General features: G+C 43.8%; 1 protein-coding gene across 2 annotated transcripts in view; it reads right to left on the reverse strand.

Annotated features, from left to right (window-relative positions):
* The window catches only part of LOC139539712 (neurocan core protein-like), a 244690-nt gene extending 228109 nt beyond the window's left edge, over positions 1–16581 (reverse strand). Inside the window, exons 1-2 of one of the 2 annotated variants that reach the window (XM_071342908.1) lie at positions 16245–16581; positions 13187–13262 (exon numbers count right to left, since the gene is read on the reverse strand). The gene's annotated coding sequence lies outside the window, so the exon portion shown is untranslated. The remainder of the gene's footprint in view (positions 1–13186; positions 13263–16244) is intronic. The other variant, XM_071342907.1, reaches the window with a different exon arrangement.
* Between the last annotated feature and the right edge of the window lie 3259 nt (positions 16582–19840).

Here is a 19840-nt window from a genome sequence, read left to right on the forward strand (position 1 = left end):
TAAAATAGTTTACATCTTTGAAGCTTCTGGCTTGTCCAGTGTTTGCTGCACAGAGAGAATAGTGTTGCATCTGCAAACGTTCACCTCAGCACCATCACAGACTGGTCTTCCCTGGTTGCCTGACCTAAAAAGAGCTATACAGGTCTATAAGCCCTGTGATATGAATTATAGTGTCCTCTGTAATTGTTGGGACAGTAAAGCATTTTTTCTTATTTTGGCTCTAAACTCCAAAAGTTTGGATTTGAAATCAAACCATGACTATGAGGTTAAAGTGCAGACTGTCAGCTTTCATTTGAGGGTATTGTCATCCATATCGGGTGAAACGTTTAGTAATTACAGCACTTTTTGCACATAGTCTCACCATATTAGGGGAGCACAAGTATTGGGACAAATTCACTTCTATGTGTATTAAAGTAGAAAAAAGTTAAGTATTTGGTCCCACATTCATAGCACGCAATGACTACATCAAGCTTATGTCTCTACAAATTGGATGCATTTGCTGTTTGTTTTGTTTGCGTTTCTGATTATTTTGTGCCCAATAGAAATTAATGGTGAATAATGTATTGTGTCATTTTGAAATCACTTTTATTGTGAATAAGTATCTAATATGTTTCAAAACACTTCTACATTAATGTGGATGCTGCCATGTTTATGGATCATCCTGAATGAATCGTGAATAATGATGAGTGAGAAAGTTACAGAAGCACAAATATCATACCCCCAAGACATGCTAACCTCTCACCATTACAATAACAGGGGAGGTTATCATTTTTGGGGGTTATGATATTTGTGCGTCTATAACTTCCTCACTCATCATTATTCACGATTCATTCAGGATGATCCATAATCATGGTAGCATCCACATTCATGTAGAAGTGTTTAGAAACATATTCTATTCCTATTTACAATAAAAGTGACCCCAAAAGGGTCATATTAGATTGTGCAGAAATGCAGGAAATTAGCTTTACATGGCCAAAATATTCTGAGGGAGGACCCCCAGACCCTTCGCCAGCTTATGTCCCCCCCCCACTTCTAAAAACCAATGTTGTGCCCCTGCACACAACACCTAGAGACAGAGGGCCTACGCCCGGCCCATTTGGCACCGCTGACTGTGCTCTCAAACAGAACACGTATTTTTCTCTCTCTCTCGCTCTCTCTCGCTCTCTCACTCTCTCGCTCTGGTTACTGATGAGTGTGTCTTGGCAGATACAGAGCGTTGTGAAGGTCTCACTCTGGGAGCATGTCAACAGACTCCCCTATTTCTCCTCTAAACCATCTACCCCTCTGTGCTACACCTCTCTTCCCCCTCCTGTTCTCCCTACTAGAGGTCTTCACGGATCCACCTCTACCCAAATACCCGAGACCCGATCCGGGACCCGGTCCAGTCATGGGTCTCGGGTATGTGTAATTTTAACTAACTTGTCCAGAAGGGCCCGTACAGATGCAAACCCAATTGCTGCAGTAGAAAGAGAGAGAGAAATGGTATAATTTATGCTACTGCTCTTGCTTTTCACAATAGTGGAGCGTGACGCGTGTAGCTTATTGTTGTTGGCCAATTACAAGTCATCAAAGCTGCAATAGGCTACAGTCATAGAGCCTCCATGTGGCAAAAGTTAGGAGTTATCTAATCAACGGAACATGGGATTAAAATGACAACCAAAAGCTAACAGGTAGGCTGCTATTTAATATTCTGAATGGAGTTGTTATTTGTAACTGTAGGATGAGAAAGCGCATGCACTGCAGCCTCAGTTAGCCTAGCTAGCTAACATTAGCTAGCTTAACTAGCTTCTCCCAGGTTGATGCAGTCAAGATAGGCAGTATGTGATCATATTTGATGATAAATAGCGCCTCTATCTCCCTCCCTGCTAGAGCGGCGCCTCTATCTCCCTCCCTGCTATAGCGGCACCTCTATCTCCCTCCCTGCTAGAGTGGCGCCTCTATCTCCCTCCCTGCTAGAGCGGCGCCTCTATCTCCCTCCCTGCTAGAGCGGCACCTCTATCTCCCTCCCTGCTAGAGCAGCGCCTCTATCTCCCTCCCTGCTAGAGCAGCGCCTCTATTTCCCTCCCTGCTAGAGCGGCGCCTCTATCTCCCTCCCTGCTAGAGCGGCGCCTCTATCTCCCTCCCTGCTAGAGCGGCACCTCTATCTCCCTCCCTGCTAGAGCAGCGCCTCTATCTCCCTCCCTGCTAGAGCGGCACCTCTATCTCCCTCCCTGCTAGAGCAGCGCCTCTATCTCCCTCCCTGCTAGAGCGGCGCCTCTATCTCCCTCCCTGCTAGAGCGGCGCCTCTATCTCCCTCCCTGCTAGAGCGGCGCCTCTATCTCCCTCCCTGCTAGAGCGGCACCTCTATCTCCCTCCCTGCTAGAGCAGCGCCTCTATCTCCCTCCCTGCTAGAGCAGCACCTCTATCTCCCTTCCTGCTAGAGCAGCACCTCTACTTTTTGGATCCGTGAAGACCTCTACTCCCTGTACCTCCAGAGTCAGCACTGATAGAGCCCAAGGTGCCAACCTACCCTACCTCACATCTCTACTGTATATACCACGTACAGTACGTCACCCACCCCTAAACCTCAAGTAATTTATGGTACACAAACCCTCCCATGCACCATTTCCCCTCCTCCTAACATAGCCTGTCTAATCTGATCCAGAAGGAGATAGCCTGCAGTGCCATCAATGGAGAGAGAGAGCTCAAAAAGACAGCATCAGCACACAACATCACGTACTACACATATCAGCATATCAACATCTGTAATAGTGGGAGACGTGGAGACATGCATTGCATCTTGAGGGTGAGGTTATATGGCTGTGCTGATGTGCCAGTGAGAATACTGCTCTCGTGGATCAGGTTCATATTCATTAGTGCACACCGTACAAAACAGCGTCTCTTCTTGGACAAGGCCAGGTAGTCCCTCCCTGTTTCAGTAAGTTTCCTTCCATTTGGTGCCTAGTACATACAACCCTCTGCAGCCTCACACGTGTCAGGTTTCCATTCCAAATTTGTCTTAATGACTAAATTGGGGCAATTAATTAGCTTGATTGGTGGTGTTAACCTCAGCCCCTTCCACATGGTTCCTCTCAATACAAACCAGTCGATACATATGGCAGTCAGAAACTAATCTAATACGGCACCCTTTGATACAGTGCTTACCAAGATGTATTCATAATCACATGGATTGACTGAGAAAAGAGTATTGGTTTTCTCAGTCAGCGAGAGAAAGAGAGAGAGAGTGACTAAACAAGGAAGCCATGATGAAATGTAGAGTATCTGTGGAGATAGAGTGTAACGGTTCGCTTCCTCGTTTCACCTCGGTTCCTCCCCATTTCTCCAGTCCATAGACCAGAAGCATGCCGTTTTTCAGTTTGTCAGTGAGCTCAGATGGAGAGGAAACTTTTCTAATGTCCCAACAGCCCTTCAAAGTCCCAGTCAGCCAGCCTGCCTCAACCTAAGCCCCTCTGTGTGTCTCTGTAGTGGGATGCGGAGGGAGGGAGTGTGGAGCTGGAATCATCCTCATATTATCCTGATAGTACAGGTCTGATGGATGCAGTCCTGTCAATGGAGCCAACTGTTCCTGCAGACGTGGGCCAAGCCTGACTTTAATGGATGCCTCACACATTCCCAATGAATTCCTAAGAATGTTTCCTTTCCCCATCCCCTGCTACTGCTGTCTCACCAAATGCAATGCAGGCGGCTGTCTGGAGGAAGAAAGGAGGGAGGGAGTGGAAGAGGGAGCGAGAGACAAAGTGGAAGAGAAATTAGGTTTGCTAGCCCACAGAGCAGGTAATGTGGCCAGGAGAGCAGAGAAACTGAACAATTATACAGTGCTTCAGCAGGGAGCTGACACCAACAGAGAACAAGAACAATTTAGAAACAATTCATTTAGAAAAGGCAAAAGTTCTAAACAAAAACATATTGATTAAACATTACTTGTTTTTTCATCTCTGCGCCAACACATAGTTCCTAAACACTATTACAACAAGCTAAGATCCAAAAGCTTCGAATGTTTCACTCAATTAGCATTTTCTGTGAATACAATGGATGGAATAAACATAAGGGAGAATAAAGCCATTTAAAATTCCAGTGTTCTTTAAAGGGAGTGTTCTAAAGGGAAAACAACAGAACTCAACACAGTGGGGGTCCCATGACAGCTTTAAGAGCTCATAACAGACCTCTTATTTATTTAGAACAGGGCTGTTGCATGCTTTGTTTAATTAATGAAGATCCTGCTCACAGAGTAGACTGTATGGATGCCACTCTATTCTCTAGATACTGTAGAATACTACGTTTGACCAGAGCCCTTCACCCAATCCCTTATGTAGGGTAATGCACTACTTCTGATCAGGACGCAGCTTCAACACACATACAGTATCATTATAGACTAATCAAAGCTATGGACACACAGGCATGGAGCTATTATGACTCAACCATGGGGACCTCATCATCCAACTGTGGATCATCATCATGCTGTTTACAGCATGAGGTGTGAAGTAGTCATTGCTCCCCAGCCCCCCGCTATGCCAGACTACGCATTGAAGCGGTAGTTTAGCTGACTCATCAACCAATGTTAACTGTAAAGATGAACTAAACAAACGCACCTGGCGTTAATTCAAAAGGACTTGTGACGATTGTGAAGTTAACTAGCGGGAATCAGGTTTGAATGAAATGGATGGGAGGATGGATGGAGCATTGGCATTGCACAGAGAAGGACACATGATGCCAGTCTTCTTCTGAAGAAACTGTCTCTGAATTAACGCCAACCCTTCAGAAGTTTTGAACACATTGTCTCAAAACTGTGACGAAGTGGACCATCTTTCGTCCATCCATCTCCTCCACAGCGATTTGGGCAGGATGGCCAGAAACTTCTGGAATATCCAACATGGTGCCATACTATTTTGTATAAACTTTTAACGTCCTTTAGGTTTGGTGAAGTTTCCGTCTTGGACTCACTGAAAAACATTGACATCCAGTTTTCGTCATGTATGGTTGGTGCAAGATAGTTCGCTGCTGCACAAGAGTTCAGCCATTCTCCATCTGAGAAGAGATGTTACCTTGGAGACCATCTTGACCCCCGACCCCTTCCCCCGTCCAGACCCCGTGCATGAGCAGATGGGCCCGGAGTGGCGAATAAGAGACAGCCGAGCGGTCCCAGAATCCGGGCCTACTGACCTCTCGCTTTCCTTTGCCGCCAAAGGAAAGCAAACACATAATTTATCTGCCCGCCAATGCAAAGACTATCTCCCATAGGAACTGGAGCTGGCAGTCTGATGCATCCATGTGACAGACTGACCTGGCATTAGCTAGGCCAAAACACTGCAGAGATACAGCTCGGGCCAAACCAGGTCCAGGCCAGCTACATTTACACTTCCTAGTGGATACGAGCTAGCCTGGTCCCAGATCTGTTTGTCCTGTCTTGACAATTCCTATGGTCATTGCACAACAATGACTATAGGAGTTGGCAAGACAGCACAAACAGTTCTGGGACCAGGCTAGATAGGGCATCATTATTTAAAACAGCTTCAGCAATAGCAGTGCTGGTCAATCATAGAGCGAGAGCGGCCAATTAAAGACTGTGTAATATATAACACATGACAATGCTTTGATTGCAGTCGGATGATGTGATGAGCATTTACGATGTTCCTGCTGTGCTGATCAGGAATATGGGATAGCGTAATCAAGCCCTGTGTTTGCAACGGATAAAGTGCCCACACTAATGCCACTGAGTGCTGTTTTGTCCTTGATGTCTGGTATTAAGACTGAAGGGAGAGAGAGAGGGGTGAAGGGGGGCCAGGATGATGTTTTCGTTGCTGTAAAGATGCTAACTAAGGGGTGTTTGAGACACGGCTATGGTCGGGAAGCTCATGTTGCCTAAATTGGTTGGGACTGATGAGAAAGCCATGATGAGGTACTGAGACTACTGTGCTGGAGTCTGGATAAAACAATCACAGTCTGCATCCTGAAAATGCCCAGTATTCGGAAGTTTGGAAGACTGAGGTGCCCAAAGTAAACTGCCTGTTACTCAGAAGCCCAGAAGCTAGGATATGCATATAATTATAAAACACTCTAAAGTTTCTAAAACTGTTAAAATAATGTCTGTGAGTATAACATAACTGATATGGCGGGCAAAAACCAGAGGAGAATCCATCCGTAATTCTTTTTTTGAGGTCACCACTCATTGAAATGGCAATGGGAAAATCAAAGGAATACCTCCCAGATTGCAGTTCCTAGGGCTTCTACTAGATGTAAACAGTCTTTAGAAAGAGTTTCAGGCTTGTTTTTTGAAAAAATAGCTAGAATTTGTAGTTTTTCTAGGTGGCTCCCATTTTGGCTGTAGTATTGTGGCGCGCGTGGATGAGGGCGCGCACTTCGTTATTTATCTCCGGTAATGAACATACTATTCTCTGTCTTAAATTTTATAGTTTATTTACATATTAGGGTACCTGAGAATTGATTAGAAACGTTGTTTGACTTGTTTGGACGAAGTTTATTGGTAACCTTTGGGATTCCTTTGTATGCATTTTGAACGAGGGAAACTGGTGGATTACTGAATCAAGAGCTCCAACTAAACTGACTTTTTGGGGATATGAAGAAGGACTTTTTCGAACAAAACGACCATTTGTTATGTAGCTGGGACCCTTGGGATTACAAACAGAGGAAGATTTTCAAAGGTAAGTGATTTATGTTATCGCTATTTCTGACTTTCGTGAGGCCTCTGCTTGTTTTGAAAATGTTTGTAATGATTTTGTACGCGGGGCGCTGTCCTCAGATAATCGCATGGTATGCTTTCGCCGTAAAGCCTTTTTGAAATCTGACAAAGCGGCTGGATTAACAAGAAATTACGCTTTTAAACGATGTAAGACACTTGTATTTTCATGAATGTTTAATATTTTTTATTTTGTATTTTTAATTTCGCGCTCTGCAATTTCACCGTATGTTGTCGAGGTGGGGCGCTAGCGGCACGCCTAGCCCAAAGAGGTTTTAAAACCAGTGAGGAACAGCAGAGGAACACAGTCCTGCACATTCAGCTCTTTTAACTCTATTCCGGCACTTTTTTCACATCCCCAACCACTGTGGTCTGATGCAATGTTGTCTTAATAAATCACAGGAGAGACTTTATCTTAACCTATCTCTGCTTTTACATCTGACGCATTCAGGTGTTCTGCTCATATTTTTCATTCCATCACTTTTTCATTAAAGACCATTGAGGCGAATGCTAGCATATTCCACACTGGTAGACAGACAGTGCTATCCCCAACCCTGACTCCTTCAGAAGCCCAGAGAAGCCAGTCAGCTAATGGCTCTCCTCCATGCTGTCCTCTGGTACTCGCTGGAGAGGTGTTTTGGGTAGAGGAGTTCTGACTGCTTCTGATCAGTCTCTGTCAAAACAACTAAGGCCACACAAGATGACGCCCAGTTAGAGCTCTGCCAGCCACCTGCAGCTAAACAAAACAGACTGTGGATGGAGGAGAAATGAGAGGCTGGGGGAAGGAGAGTAGAGTTGGTGGTGGGGCTTGGATACATTAAAGGAAAGGGACAAAAGAGGAAAAAAATAAGGGGCCATTTTGACACCATTAAACCTCGACGTAGCAGACTGGGGATTCCATATCAGATCCTTACTCTCTCTTGTTTTGTATTTTCCTGAGAGGATTGGACATTACTTCAGCTGGACAACCAATTTGAGCGACTACAGTGCAGGGCTGCTGCCTACACGCTCCTACTACTGGCCTGGTACTTTAGCTCTAGTGGCTCTAGTGACAGCAGCCAGTGATCAACGACCCAGCTAATAGTGGTGTCAAGCAAAGAGGCATCCTTCACTGGGAGGGCTCTCAAATCAATCTGAACAGAGAGCGGGTCGTCGGTGCAGCCCCCCCACTCAGACACATAGCGCGTGCATGCGCGCGTGTGTGTGTGTGTGTGCATGATGTGTGACCAGCTGCCAGACAAACCCTGCTGGACCCAGGCAGTGACTGTTGCTGACTAGAGGTGATTCCAGCCAGACAAACAGACATAAAAGCCTGTTAATTACAGCTGAGTGGACAGAGGCCATGCTGCCACACAGTCGGCCTGCCAGGGGAGAGACGTGCTACCTGGGGGACACACACACTGGATCAGAGGGTAGGGGGGCAGAGAGGGGTGCAGGGATACCCCTCTGGGAGGAATGCCCAGGGGTGGGGAGAGTGGGGTTATGGAGGGTTTGGGTTGGCATAGGGCAACACTTATGCTGATGCTGACAGATGTTGTATTTTTGTGACATACACAAATATGTAAGCGTGCACATACAGACACACACACCCACCCATACGGGGACATGCGCACACACACAAACACACACACACTTTAGACCATATATTCTCTGCTAAATAACAGATTATCCTTGCAAATCAGTGCAAACAGAACCAGCTCCATCTCTGGACTGCGGTATTTAGTCCTTCTCTCTCTGTCTTTTCTGCATTTCCCCTCCTCTGTTATTCTGCAGGATGATAGTTATTTATAAAAGGGAATTGGTTACAACCCCACCAGTCTAAATTTGTCAAACAAAACTGAAAAGCAATTCAAATCACTGAGGAGAAGTTGACTGCAAAGATTATGTGGCACGGCTAAATGCTGATTGTTTAACAAATGCATCACTCTGAGACAACACATAGAAACAAGGTTTTTCCTTAGTGTGTGTGTGTGTGTGTGTGTGTGTGTGTGTGTGTGTGTGTGTGTGTGTGTGTGTGTGTGTGTGTGTGTGTGTGTGTGTGTGTGTGTGCGCGTGCATGTGCACCATCTACAGAGGAAGTGTGCTTTAACCTCAGCCGTCTTCTAAGCTGCCGTAGCTCATTCTGCTCAGCTCAGCCGATTCCAGTATCCCCTCACTACAGGAGAGGCTTTGTTGATATCAGACAGGAAGCTTCTGCTACAGAGCGTGCAAATTCTCCAATCACTGCAAGGTTGACTCCCAACACAAACACTAACTAAATCCACCTAGATACAGTTCAGAAAGGTGACTCAGGACACTAACTAACAGAGTAGCACAATAAATAGGATCAGCCTGATCTCAGTGTGAATCTTGATCGTGAGAATATCAGTCTGTAGAAATGAGAAAATAATGGCATATATTGCATTAGAACTAAAAAAATCAAGAAACATGAGCTTCTGAGCTTTTGCCTTCAGGAAGGCAGACGGAGAAAGAGGATTAAAAAATGGGTTTCGTTCTGGAAAATATGAAAACTTAATTACATTTTCTATGCAGAACAAAACACCTCTACTGCTTTTTTGAAGCCACCACATTTAAGAGAAATGATTCACTAAGGCAAGCCGCATAAAGCTTTCTGTATCTTTTTAACATGTTAATGAGCATCTCTTTGAATTACACAAGGGGGAGAAACTAATAACTAATATCAATAGCAGCACAAGCCGATAGCGAGCAGGCAGATTGCATTCACAAAGCCGCCAAATAGAAATTGAGAGGCGCCACAACTGGGGTCCGAGAGGGATTTGAATTAAATTAATTACATTACTTTCCATTCTTCCATAAATCCAACGCGATTCGTCTTGGTCTCCCCCCAGACTCAGACAAGGCAGATAGATATATGATTAGAGTTGGGCTTCTTCTAATAGGTTTCCGACAGACTCTGGGCTTCAGAAATACCTGCACTCAGAAGGAATGTGACAGGCGGAGTACCCTAGGAATTAATATCTGTAATGGGGGCTTGAAGAGCTTACAGTATGTTACTCCTTCTACGTCTCTCTGCTATGGCAACCGTTTTCCTTCTCTAAGATCTTCCAAAGAATCATATAGACGACCTGGTTTTTCCCCATATATCAAAACACAACCCCAATCAACCCACTCACAAAACATACAGCTTCTCTGGGAACTAAGTGTTCTGAAGACATGAAGGAATGCCTCACCCATCTGTACCCTTGACAAGTGTTCTCTGTTTAAAGGCTTATGGGTGTCTGTTGGATGGCAGGACATAACAGGGCTGGGAGCCCAGAACTCTGTCATGGTGCCATCCACTACCACGTCATACTCTTCAGTCAATAAGAAGCAGATGAGAGGGGGAGAAAGAGTTGAGTGGCTCCATTCAGTGTTCAAACCCTGAAGTCTCTCTCGCTCTCTCTCTCCTTTCCTGTGTAGCGACTCTTGTCTCTATTTAGCAGTAACAGGTTCTGCTGTGCTTGAGGAAGCATCGGAGACAATGAGAGCTTTGGTCCTGTAGCAGTCACGGTGCTGAAAACACTGCAGCCTCCTACACTCCAGATCCCCTTGGGAGGTTGCTTTCTCTCTCTATGTGAGGATTAACTGTTCTAGATAAGAAGCCACTAGCAAATTGGTGAAACAAACAGCTAGTATTCTTCCCCTATGGGTTTCAGTCAGAATCACTATCCAATTCCAACCTGAGCAGCACACAGACCATTTCATTCACCACCTGAGCCATATCACTAAACATGGATGCATCCAACCAAAATGGTCACCAAATAAGAGAGGGGAGAAAGATATTCAATCCCCAATCTTTGAAGAAGCCCATTTGTGCTCCACATTAAAAGAGAAAAACAGTTATTAGATGTCATGATTTATTTATGGTGTTTAATAGGCAAAATGCCCACATTGAATTATGCATTCGGGGTCTGTTACTCCAATGAATATTCACAAGCTGTGTCTGCTTAGAGTTATCTGGTAACCCCTTGCTGCCTTGTTGGCTGCTCGCCTTTGTCTGTATGTGGTTAGCCAATGGCACATCTGTGCCTGCAGCCTGACACTGTGGTTAGCCAATGGCACATCTGTGCCTGCAGCCTGACACTGGTTAGCCAATGGCACATCTGTGCCTGCAGCCTGACACTGTGGTTAGCCAATGGCACATCTGTGCCTGCAGCCTGACACTGTGGTTAGCCAATGGCACATCTGTGCCTGCAGCCTGACACTGTAGTTAGCCAATGGCACATTTGTGCCTGCAGCCTGACACTGTGGTTAGCCAATGGCACATTTGTGCCTGCAGCCTGACACTGTGGTTAGCCAATGGCACATTTGTGCCTGCAGCCTGACACTGTGGTTAGCCAATGGCACATCTGTGCCTGCAGCCTGACACTGTGGTTAGCCAATGGCACATATGTGCCTGCAGCCTGACACTGTGGTTAGCCAATGGCACATATGTGCCTGCAGCCTGACACTGTGGTTAGCCAATGGCACATCTGTGCCTGCAGCCTGACACTGTGGTTAGCCAATGGCACATCTGTGCCTGCAGCCTGACACTGTGGTTAGCCAATGGCACATATGTGCCTGCAGCCTGACACTGTGGTTAGCCAATGGCACATATGTGCCTGCAGCCTGACACTGTGGTTAGCCAATGGCACATCTGTGCCTGCAGCCTGACACTGTGGTTAGCCAATGGCACATATGTGCCTGCAGCCTGACACTGTGGTTAGCCAATGGCACATTTGTGCCTGCAGCCTGACACTGTGGTTAGCCAATGTGGTTAATGCCAGAGCATTGCTAACGCCAAATGAAAGCCAACAGCCTGCTACAGCTCGGGTACACCTCAACTCTGCTCTGCCAGGCCAGAAGCTTGAGAACAGCCTGAGATTCTCCTGACAGGCCCCACGTTCATTAAGGTGATGAAACGTCTCTGGGATTCTGGCAATAGGAGGGAGAGACTGGCAAAAAGCCAGAGCAGCAAATCAAATCAAATGTTATTGGTCACATACACATGGTTAGCAGATGTTGCGAGTGTAGTGAAATGCTTATGCTTCTACATCTGACAGTGCAGCAGTATCTAACAGGTAATATCTAACAATTCCACAACAAAACCTAATACACACAATCTAGTAAAGGAATGGGATAAGAAAATATAAGTATAAAATATATAGATGAGCAGTGACAGAGCAGCTAGGATGCAATATTGTGTTATTGACTTGTTTATTGTTTACTCCATGTGTAACTCTGTGTTGTCTGTTCACACTGCTATGCTTTATCTTGGCCAGGTCGCAGTTGTAAATGAGAACTTGTTCTCAACTAGCCTACCTGGTTAAATAAAGGTGGGAAAAAAAAGAAAAAAAAAGATAGTAAAGAATAGATAGTGAAGGATACAGTACACAGTATATACATATGAGATGAGTAATGCGAGATATGTAAACATTCTTAAAGTGGCATTATGTGAAAGGCTATGTGCCCACAGCAAACCCCAGACAGTGGGATTCATACACATGCACACACACATGAGCATGCAGACACACACGTACACAAACATGCACAGTGATCACACACACAAACAAACACACTCACAGAATTAAAGTTACATGGAGGCTGCTGTGACCATTTGCACGGATTAATTGGATCAGGGCTGTCTAAGTCTCTAAATTAGTCTTTCTTTGTGTCTGTCGGCATAACGCCCTATCCCCCCACAACCAATAATAAGCACCATTTTGTATTCCATGTATGAATGGGGTATTGCTTTCAGCAGGAACACTGGCCGGCACCATTGACCATCTGAACCCTCTGCAGCCATTTGGATACCCTGCAGTTTCTCATGTTCCTAAGAAAAAGTTTGGGAGTGATTTTGTTAATTCAACAGACAGAGGCTGCTTCATTAAGTCAATATTAATTTACTACATGAGTGAAACCTAAAAAAAACACTATTTCATTGGCTTGGATGCTACTCAAGTGCAAAATTGAATTCTCTGCGTTCACGTCGCTCGCAACAAGTGTCGGTGCTAAGCTGTGTGCAGCCGAGCAGGGTGGCACATTATTGAAAGACGGAGCGAATCAACCCATGCAAAAGCAGATAATACTCTGAATTCTCCCCAATCTGTTTTTCAGCCCCTTGTGATGACAGCATTTCTGAGCAGCTTTTGGCACTCGTCGGCATCTTTGGAAAACAGCCACCGGGGAGCAGTGTGCAGCTAACTCTCTGTTATGCATTGGTGAAAAGAAGAAAAATGGAGCAGCAACCGAATTAGCGGTGCCACAGAACACCTTTATTGAGATTAGTTTAGTGGTGTCAGCAAGCTAGCCTTTGAACCTGGAGAGAGAGAGAGAGAGAGGGGGGAGAGAGATAGAGAGGGGGGAGGGAGATAGAGAGGGGGGAGAGAGATAGAGAGGGGGAGAGAGAGAGGGGGGGAGAGAGAGAGGGGGGAGAGGGATGGGGGGGAGAGAAGGGGGGGTAGAGAGAGAGATATATATATATATATAAACCTTCCATAACAAAGCCCTCACCTACAGAGAGATGAACTTGGAGAAGAGTCCCCTCTGCCAGCTGGTACAGGGACTCTGCTCACGAACACAAACAGACCTACAGAGCCCCAGGACAGCAACACAATTAGACCCAATCAAATCATGAGGAAACAAAACCAAAAAATATTTGACACATTGGAAAGAATCAACAAAAAACAGAGCATGGAATGTTATTTGGCCCTAAACAGCAAATACAAAGTAGCAGAATACCTGACCACCGCGACTGATCCAAAATGAAGGAAAGCTTTGACTATGTACAGACTCAGTGAGCATGGCCTTGCTATCGAGAGAGACCGCCATCGGCATAACTGGCTCTCAAGAGAAGAAAGGCTATGTGCACACTGCCCACAAAAGGTGGAATCCGAGCTACACTTCCTAACCTCCTGCCAACTGTATGACCACATCAGAGACACATATTTACCTCAGATTACACAGACCAATAAATTATTTGAAAACAAATCCAATCTTAATAAACACTCATATCTATTAGGTGAAATACCACAGTGTGGAACCACAGCAGCAAGATTGGTGACCTGTTGCCACAAGAAAAGGGCAACCAGTGGAGTTACAAACACCGCTGTAAATACAACCCATATATGTTGATTTATTTTCCCTTTCATACTTCAACTATTTGCACATTGTTACAACATTCCCAATAATATAACATTTAAAATGTCAATATTCTTTAAAAACTGTTGTGAATGTAATGTTTACTGTTAATTTTTTATTGTTTATTTCCCTTTTACTTCTTGTCTATTTCACTTGCTTTGTTTCCCATGACAATAAAGCCATTTGAACTGAAACTGGATTTAGAGAGAGAGAGAGAAAATGGAAGATACAATTTAGAAGACAGAGAGATGGAGAGCGAGAGAGAAAGACAGAGAAAGAGAGAGAGACAGAGAGAAAATGGAAGATACAATTTAAAAGACAGGGAGATGGAGAGCGAGAGAGAAAGACAGAGAAAGAGAGAGAGACAGAGAGAGGAAAGAGAGAGAGACAGTGACAAGAGAGATAGATAGATCGGTGCCTGTCTCACTAACAGGATTTAAGCTGATCATCTTTTTTTTAGGGATCGTTCCAGTTTACACAGGTGCCACCCAGGAAACCCAGGAAACTGATGGCCCCCAACACGGGTCAGTGACAGGGCAGAACGATTTTCTATGCGCACATGTACACATATGACTGTTCAACCAGGTGAAGGGAAAAAAGAATAACGCAGCAGTCGAGGTGTTTTGATGTCCCCAATGTCACTACGTGACAAGGCCCCTCTCCCTACAGTCTATCAACCAGCATATCCCTCCTGCTTCTGCCGCTTTCTCTTTCTGACACGCTTTGAAAATATAACACTGAAAATACATATGTAGCCTATGCTGTTCAACTGCATCATATCTTTGTCAGATGCAAAGGCATGTTAGAGTCTGACGCAACAACCTCCACCAGGACTCGGGCACGCACTTTTATCAGTTTGAGCAGGAGACAGGAGTTGTTGGTTTTCAGGCAGCAAAAAGTATACAAACACACAGCCAGCCAACACACAGCCATGTTTGACAGAGTGCCATCAAAGATAACGTCGCAGGTTCCATTTCGGCTAGCTAGTTGTCATTGCTTCAGGATTTACAGACAGGGCTCCCTGCTAGTCGACTTCACACAGCCTGTTCTCATAGACTAGACGTAACATAGCAAATGTAAATCCGGGACACCCAAATTAGTATGGTATGTTACATTTGGTATGGTTACATAGGACAGAAGGTCACTTAAAGATACAATATGTAACTTTTTGGGGGCGACTCGACCAAATTCATATAGAAATGTGCGTTATAGATATGTCATTCTCATTGAAAGCAAGTCTAAGAAGAGGTAGATCTGTTCTATGTGCGCTATTTCTATGCATCCCATTTTTAACCCTTTAACCTAACTCCCAATCCCCAACCCTAACTCCTAGCCTAGCTAACTTTAGCCACCTAGCTAATGTTAGCAGTAGCCACCTAGCTAATGTAAATCTCATAAAATTGAAATTCGTAACATATTATACAAATTACAAGTTGTAACATATCATACGAATTGTAATGCATAGCATATCATACAAATGTATGATTGACATCCACAAATTAATACATACCATACAAAACGTACCATATCATACTAAATGGTATCATACTCTCGGTTTTAGGAAAGACTAGAATCTCTACTCAGAATTTCTACTCTACTCAAACTTGCTCAGATTCTCATCCTGTTGGTTTCGTCAAGGTCGATGTTCTTTTAATTGACTCGTCAACAATTAAGTGGCTTTATAAGAGAGCCGATAAGCTATTAAAACATCCCCTTAAATTGCTCTAAATGTGTCACATTTAAACACATTAACACATTTTCTGTCGCACCCCTGCCGTGGTGATGGCGGTGACTTTGCAGACCACAACATCACGCAAAGCAGAGATTATTCACACATGACTAACAGTTAGATCATAAAGGGACAGACAAGTATCATTCTTCAAATATCATTCAGTCAAGCATGAACTTTTCCTCTTAGCTAAGAGTGGCTAATTGTTGTATCAACAATGATTCTACATATGTTATAACATGGTTGGAAAGGGTTAAATCATGTAAAAGCATGGCTAAAACTTATCATAATAAAATTACATTTGAAATTAAAACCATGATGACAATTTAGTAATTCAAATGAGATAGCCTAGCTCTAAGACTCAACCAAAATAAAGGCAGCAAATAAAAGTGTGGGGGGGACCCTGAGTGTAGTGATAGGCCATTGTTCACATGGAAAACTAAATACTGACGCATTTTCAAGGCATGCATAGCCTAACATTTAATTACAGTGGTAGAAAATGCGTGTCCATATAGCTCGTTTTGTCTTGTGAAGATAGCCTATCCTAATCCTTATTGAGCTACTTACTGTAGACTATTCTACATGATAACGACGAACCAAGATACCGGTTTCTCCAGCTTCCTATTAAGCGACTCCAAAAAGACAAATCGTAATGTAACATACTAGAATAGGCTATTTAACAGAAATACACATTGTTCTCACCTTTTAGTGGGTGAGCTGCTCTGGTGTCTGTCAAGTCCTCAGGAATGTAGAGCGTCGAGGAACGTTGGTCTGATCCGTTGCAGGTGTTCGGTTATTTGCGAGCCACAGTCAGAGGTGAACCATCAAGCGGCACCAAAACGGTATAAAGTGCAGGAAAAAAACGAACGAATCGGGTTTAGGAGAGGTCCAAAAGACAAAAACGGGGTATCTCTCAGTGTATAGCCTAGTTGGTGTCCATCCTATCACGCAGAGAGAAGAGAAGCAGACAATAAGTGATCCGAGTGAGAACGATGCTCACTTCCCCAGAAGCCAAGCGCTACTGAACAAAAGAGCGCAGATACGCGCTGCAGAGTCCCGCTATTCAAATCAGCGACGAAAAAGGGGAGATGGGGGGGGGGGGGGGGGGGGGTTGATGGGTGTTAGTACTTTGGATGGGAGCGGGACCGAGGGAGGGAGGGAGAGAGATGTAATTTGGCACATCTGCCCTAATACTGTATAATCCCGTTTGGCTATTTTGAGTGCCACGATTAAATAGCCTGGGGGATAATGTTACCTTGTGATGCAAATTCACCTTGACTTTGCGGAGTAAGGAAGTTAGACGTATAATTCATTAATGCTGAAACCTGAGATTCATAATTAGCCCTACTCTTGTTTCTGAAGTAAAATATATTAATTATAGGCTTAAAATATGTTTGATATCACACTTTACTGATAGGCTTGTCGCTCTTCCAAACAACACCTATCTACTAAAACTATCAACTACTCAGACAGGCATATAATACACTTCACTGTCAATATGTTAAAACGTTAGTAAAGGTATGTGTCACCAACCAAAACATTCAACTAATTGCAATTAATGCTAAAGTCATGAGTTATTAGCTCTTATAAATGATATGAGCTCATATTATTGTCTAGCCTTCTTGAAGTCTACAGAAATCATTAAAAACTGCCTCCCAACCCACCGCTTTACCACGCTGAGAATAATGATCCCCCACGAGACGCCATGGTGCCGCGAGGGGGAGATTACTCGCCCTACTAATTCACAGCCCACCAGATACACTTTCAGTATTGCTTGTTCTTTTAAGGAGGGAAAAACTTTTTTTCTGCAGAGGGCTTTTTGAAACGTACGTTTGTTCTTGGAGTGTAGAAATTGGGATTTTAGAAAATCTCCTTGTGATACATTGAACTGTGAATCTATTCTACATTTACATTTAAGTCATTTCTAAACAATATGCTGGTGTTGAGTTTCAGACTTTCCAACCTGGCGAACTGTGGGCCTATTGAGACGGCTCTACACCGCCCAGTGCTATTTTCAGTGCATAGAATACCTGCGCTGTCCATGGTGCCGAAGTGTTACCAAGCGCCACACGTTGTTGTTCAGGGCTTTCCTTCCAGCACCAAGCGCGTTACTAGGTTTTCCCAACGCACTCAGCTTCAACAGCTGCTACATGGTCTGTCAAAAGTTAAAGCTGCAATATGTCATTTTTGGGCGACCCAGCCAAATTCACTTAGAAATGTGAGTTATAAATCTGTCATTCTAATTGAAAGCAAGTATAAGAAGTGATAGAGCTGTTCTATGGTATAAATGTTCTATGTCACTATTTCTATGCTTCCTCTTGTTGTTTTTGCTTCTTTTCATTTCGGTTTTGTACACCAGCTTCAAACAGCTGAAAATACAATATTTTTGGTTATGGAAACGATATTTCACAGTGGTTTAGATAGTTGATATACTTGCTTGTTTTGTCACCTAAACTGAAATTAGGCAAACTATTAAAATTTTAGCAACCAGGAAATGGCTTTTGAATTTCCAGTCTTTTTATATTTACTGCACTTATCTTTCCCTTAAAACATTGCTTTTTGTGTCCAATAGAGTATGACATTGTATTCAAAGCAAACAATTACTAACCAATTTCCAGTGGCATTTACAGGAAAACAAAGGGGCCTTCACCATTGACATTTCATTGCTGATCGGTCATTCTTGAATTGCGGGGACATTTACATCCCTTGCCTTTGCAACCATGAAACACACTTTAAATGACTAATATTTACAAGTCATACATGTTTTGGCTTATAGTGAACAGTTTATCAATGATAGAACATAATGCAAGTTCTTTACTGCAAAACGTTATGTTCATCCATTGTTTAAAACATGGTTGTCAAACATATGGCCTGCTAGCTGGATCCGGCCCTTGAGGGGAATCCAATCCGGCCCATAGGTGGTTTGAGTAAAAAATATTTAAAAAATAAAAAAACGAACTCAATATACTTTATTAAAACGACTAACAACAAATTGAAAGTGTGTAGAAATGATAATGGACCTACATTCATGCAGTTGCTTGACTGTCCAGCTCATTAATCATTTGATTTGATTTGATTTTTTTTTTTTTTGCAGAAGTAATGTTGCAAAGCTATCAGTAATTTACCACAGTTACCGGAATCTTCAGTAACTTGGGGAATTAACATATAAACTTAGCAAAAAAAGAAAAGTCCTCTCACTGAAAACTGTGTTTATTTTCAGCAAACTTATCATGTGTAGATATTTGTATGAACATAAGATTCAACAACTGAGACATAAACTGAACAAGTTCCACAGACATGTGACTAACAGAAATTGAATAATTTGTCCTTGAACAAAGGGGGGGTCAAAATCAAAAGTAACAGTCAGTTCCCGGACATTTCTGGGGGGAATGGCCCTAGCCCTCACCCTCCGATCCAACAGGTCCCAGACGTGCTCAATGGGATTGAGATCCGGGCTCTTCGCTGGCCATGGCAGAACACTGACATTCCTGTCTTGCAGGATATCACGCACAGAACAAGCAGTATGGCTGGTGGCATTGTGATGCTGGAGGGTCATGTCAGGATGAGCCTGCAGGAAGGGTACCACATGAGGGAGGAGGATGTCTTCACTGTAACACACAGCGTTGAGATTGCCTGCAATGACAACAAGCTCAGTCCGATGATGCTGTGACACACCGCACCAGACCCTGACGGACCCTCCACCTCCAAATCAATCCCGCTACAGAGTACAGGCCTCGGTGTAACGCTCATTCCTACGACGATAAACGCAAATCCGACCATTACCCCTTGTGAGACAAAACAGCAACTCATCAGTGAAGAGCACTGTCTTAGGTGTCTCACAGTACGGACATTGCAATGTATTGCCCTGGCCACATCTGAAGTCCTCATGCCTCCTTGCAGCATGCCTAAGGCTCGTTCACGCAGATGAGCAGGGACCCTGGGCATTTTTCTTTTGGTGTTTTTCAGAGTCAGTAGAAAGGCCTCTTTGTCCTAAGTTTTCATAACTGGGACCTTAATTGCCAACCGTCTGTAAGCTGTTAGTGCCTTAACAACCATTCCACAGGTGCATGTTCATTAATTGTTTATGGTTCATTGAAGAAGCATGGGAAACAGTGTTTAAACCCTTTACAATGAAGATCTGTCAGGGTCCTGGGTCCTGAAAAAGGGCTGTTTCTTTTTTTGCTGAGTTTAGTTGAATAACTGTAAAAAAAGATATTAAAAAATTTATTCATTTTCTATATCTGTGTCTATATTGCCCATTAGTTTATAGTAGATAGACCTATGGTTGAAGAGAAAAT

This window comes from Salvelinus alpinus, chromosome 15, assembly GCF_045679555.1.
Source record: "Salvelinus alpinus chromosome 15, SLU_Salpinus.1, whole genome shotgun sequence".
Classification (NCBI taxonomy): Eukaryota; Metazoa; Chordata; class Actinopteri; order Salmoniformes; family Salmonidae; genus Salvelinus; species Salvelinus alpinus.